Source organism: Arachis hypogaea, chromosome 20, assembly GCF_003086295.3.
Source record: "Arachis hypogaea cultivar Tifrunner chromosome 20, arahy.Tifrunner.gnm2.J5K5, whole genome shotgun sequence".
NCBI lineage: Eukaryota > Viridiplantae > Streptophyta > Magnoliopsida > Fabales > Fabaceae > Arachis > Arachis hypogaea.
Window position 1 is genome coordinate 30,099,694 of NC_092055.1, and position 4,774 is coordinate 30,104,467.

The 4,774-nt window shown below is 35.9% G+C and overlaps 1 non-coding gene across 1 annotated transcript; it reads left to right on the plus strand.

The window, feature by feature from the left end:
- The first annotated feature begins 525 nt into the window (after window positions 1–525).
- On the plus strand, window positions 526–633 carry LOC112787912 (small nucleolar RNA R71). Its single transcript, XR_003195297.1, has one exon. It is a non-coding gene; the product is annotated as a small nucleolar RNA R71 (small nucleolar RNA).
- The last annotated feature ends 4,141 nt before the right edge of the window (window positions 634–4,774 follow it).

Below are 4,774 nucleotides of genomic sequence, written 5' to 3' on the forward strand. Positions count from 1 at the left end.
TGATGGAAAAGGCTTGCTATTGCTAAACCTGTTTCTTCCACCATTGTTAAAGCCTTGTTGAGGCTTTTGTTGATCCTTCCATGAGAAATTTGGATGATTTCTCCATGAGGGGTTATAGGTGTTCCCATAGGGTTCACCCATGTAATTTACCTCTGCTATTGTAGGGTTCTCAGGATCATAAGCCTCTTTTTCAGAAGATGCATCTTGAGTACTGATGGATGCAGCTTGCATTCCATTCAGACTCTGAGAAATTATATTGACTTGCTGAGTCAATATTTTATTCTGAGCTAATATAGCATTCAGAGTATCAATTTCAAGAACTCCCTTCTTCTGAGGCGTCCCATTACTCACATGATTCCTCTCAGAAGTGTACATAAACTGGTTATTAGCAACCATGTCAATGAGTTCTTGAGCTTTTGCAGGCATTTTCTTTAGGTGAATGGATTCACCTGCAGAAGTATCCAATGACATCTTAGCTAATTCAGACAGACCATCATAGAATATATCCAGGATGGTCCATTCTGAAAGCATGTCAGAAGGACACTTTTTGGTCAGTTGCTTATATCTCTCCCAAGCTTCATAGAGGGATTCACCTTTTTTCTGTCTGAAGGTTTGAACATCCACTCTAAGCTTACTCAGCTTTTGAGGAGGAAAGAACTTGGCTAAGAAAACCGTGACCAGCTTATCCCAAGAGTTCAGGCTATCTTTGGGTTGAGAATCCAACCATACTCTAGCTCTGTCTCTTACAGCAAACGAGAAAAGCATAAGCCTGTAGACCTCGGGATCAACCCCATTGGTCTTAACAGTATCACAGATCTGCAAGAATTCAGTTAAGAACTGAAAAGGATCTTCAGATGGAAGTCCATGAAACTTGCAGTTCTGTTGCATCAGAGAAACTAATTGAGGTTTAAGCTCAAAATTGTTTGCTCCAATGGCAGGGATTGAGATGCTCCTTCCATGTAAATTGGAATTAGGTGCAGTGAAGTCACCAAGCATCTTCCTTGCATTGTTGTTGTTAGGTTCGGCTGCCATCTCCTTTTCTTGTTCGAAAATTTCAGTAAGGTTGTCTCTGGATTGTTGTATTTTAGCTTCTCTTAGTTTTCTCTTCAGAGTCCTTTCAGGTTCTAGATCAGCTTCAACAAGAATGCCCTTTTCCTTGTCCTTGCTCATATGAAAGAGAAGAGAACAAGAAAAGAAGAGAAATCCTTTATGTTACAGTAAAGAGGTTCCTTATTGTTAGTAGAAGAAGAAAGGGAATAAGAGTGAAGAAGAATGGATAATCCAAACACAAGGGTGAGGATAGAAACAGAGATATGAGATGAAGAGAAGTGTTAGTAAGTAATTAAATAAATAGAAGAAGATGAGAGAGAGAAGTTTTCGAAAATAATTTTTGAAAAGGAGTTGATGATTTTCGAAAACTAAAGGGGAAATAAAATTTAAATTTAAATTTAAAACAATTAATTAATTAGAAAGAATTTTTGAAAAAGAGGGAGTTATTTTCGAAAATTAGAGAGGGAAGAGTAGTTAGGTGGTTTTGAAAAAGATAAGAAACAAACAAAAAGTCAATTAGTTAGTTGAAAAAGATTTGAAAATCAATTTTGAAAAGATAAGAAGATAAGAAGTTAGAAAAGATATTTTAAAAAAAATTTTTGAAAAAGATATGATTTAAAAAGATATGATAGAAATATATGATTAAAATTAGTTTTGAAAAAGATTTGAATTTTAAAATCAAAATTAATGACTTGACTCACAAGTAATCACAAGATATGATTCTAGACTTAGAGTTTGAATCTTTCTTAACAAGAAAGTAACAAACTTGAAATTTTTGAATCAAAACATTAATTGTTGATAATATTTTCGAATATTATGAGATAAAATTAAGAAAAAGATTTTTGAAAAATATTTTTAAAATTTTCGAAAATAAATAAGAAAAATGAAAAAGATTTGATTTTTGAAAAAGATTTTGAAAAGATAAGATTTTTAAATTGAAAATTTGATTTGACTCATAAGAAACAACTAAATTTTAAAAAGTTTTGAAAAAGTCAACTCAAATTTTTGAAAATTTATGAGTGAAAAAGGGAAAGATATTTTTTTTATTTTTGAATTTTTAATGATGAAAGAGAAAAACATCAAAAAGACTCAATGCATGAAAATTTTGGATCAAAACATGTGATGCATGCAAGAACACTATGAATGTCAAGATGAATGGTGCACAAAATTGTTACTCTCTTACAATTTCTCACACATGACCAGCAAGTGCACTGGGTTGTCCAAGTAATACCTTACGTGAGTAAGGGTCGAATCCCACAGAGATTGTTGGTTTGAAGCAATCTATGGTTATCTTGTAAATCTTAGTCAGAAAGTCAATTATGTTTATCAGTTCAAATTGTAGAAAATAAAGGAGTGCGAGTTAAATACTTGTTGTGCAGTAATGGAGAATATGTTGGAGTTTTGGAGATGCTTCGTCCTTTGAATCTCTGCTTTCTCCCTATCTTCTTCTTCACGCACGCACGTCCCTCCTATGGCAAGCTGTATGTTGGAGGATCACCGTTGTCAATGGCTACCATCCTTCCTTTCAGTGAAAATGGTCCAGGTGCGCTGTCACCGCACGGCTAATCATCTGTAGGTTCTCGATCATACCGGAATAGGATTTGCTATCCTTTTGTGTCTATCACTACGCCCAGCACTCGCGAGTTCGAAGCTCGTCACAGTCATCCAATCCCAGAATCCTACTAGGAATACCACAGACAAGGTTTAGACTTTCTGGATTCTCAAGGATGCTGCCAATGGATTCTAGCTTATACCACGGAGATTCTGATTAAGGAATCTAAGAGATATTCATTCAATCTGATGTAGAACGGAGGTGATTGTCAGACACACGTTCATGGACGAAGGTGATGAATGTCACGGGTCATCACCTTCTCCATAATTAGGCGCGAATGGATATCTTAGATAGGAACACGCATGTTTGAATGGAAAACAGAGATACTTGCATTAATTCATCGAGGCACAGCAGAGCTCCTCATCCCCAACAATGGAGTTTAGAGACTCATGCCGTCAAAAGATACAAAGTTCAGATCTAAAATGTCATGAGATACAAAATAAATCTCTAAAAGTTGTTTAAATACTAAACTAGTAACCTAGCTTTACAGAAAATGAGTAAACTATAACAGATAGTGCAGAAATCCACTTTTGGGGCCCACTTGGTGTGTGCTGGGGCTGAGACTAAAGCTTATAACGTGCCTGGGGCTGTTTTGGGCATTCAACACCAGCTTTGGATCCTTTTCTGGCGTTGAACTCCAACTTGCAACTTGTTTCTGGCGCTGGACGCCAGAATTGGGCAAAGAACTGGCGTTGAACGCCAGTTTACATCATCTATCCTTGAGCAAAGTATGGACTATTATATATTTCAGGAAAGCCCTGGATGTCTACTTTCCAACGCAATTGGGAGCACTCTATTTGGAGTCCTGTAGCTCCAAAAAATCCATTTTGAGTGCAGGGAGGTCAGAATCCAACAACTTTAGCAGTCCTTTTTCAGCCTGAATCAGATTTTTGCTCAGCTCCCTCAATTTCAGCCAAAAAATACCTGAAATTACAGAAAAACACACAAACTCATAGTAAAGTCCAGAAATATGAATTTTGCGTAGAAACTAATGAGAATAAACTAAAAACTAACTAAAATATACTAAAATCTATATGAAATTAACCCCAAAAAGCGTATAAAATATCCGCTCATCACAACACCAAACTTGAACTGTTGCTTGTCCTCAAGCAACTAGACAAATAAAATAGAAGACTAATAAGTCAAGAAGCAATAATATCTCAGAGTTTTTGAGTGAAGCTCAGATTCTAATTAGATGAGCGGGACTAGTAGCTTTTTGCTTCCGAACAGTTTTGGCATCTCACTTTATCCATTGAAGCTCAGAGTGATTGGCATCTATAGGAACTTAGAATTCAGATAGTGTTATTGATTCTCCTCTGTCAGTATGATGATTCTTGAACATAGCTACTTTATGAGTCTTGGCCGTGGCCCTAAGCACTTTGTTTTCCAGTATTACCACCGGATACATAAATGCCACAGACACATAATTGGGTGAACCCTTTTAGATTGTGACTCAGCTTTGCTAAAGTCCCCAATTAGAGGTGTCCAGGGTTCTTAATCACACTCTTATTTTTGCTTTGGACCTTGACTTTAACCACTCAGTCTCAAGTTTTCACTTGACACCTTCACGCCACAAGCACATGGTTAGGGACAGCCTGGTTTAGCCGCTTAGGCCAGGATTTTATTCCTTTAGGCCCTCCTATCCACTGATGCTCAAAGCCTTGGGATCCTTTTTATTTACCCTTGCCTTTTGGTTTTAAGAGCTTTTGGCTTTTTCTGCTTGCTTTTCTTTTTCTTTCTTCTTTTTTTTTCTGCAAGCTTTGTTCTTTGCTGCTTTTTCTTGCTTCAAGAATCATTTTTATGATTTTTCAGATTATCAATAACATGTCTCATGTTCATCATTCTTTCAAGAGCCAACATATTTAACAGTCTTAAACAACAAATTCAAAAGATATATGCACTGTTCAAGCATTCATTCAGAAGACAGAAAGCATTGCCACCACATGTTACTAATTAGAATTTTTCTTATTAAAACTCGAATTTTATTGCCTCTTATTCAAAAGATCTGCTATTTTATTCATGTTTGCTGATGATGAGAAAAATAGACTATAACTTAATTGGAGATAAAATCAAAATAGACACTAATTACTACTATATGACTCCTAAGGTAAA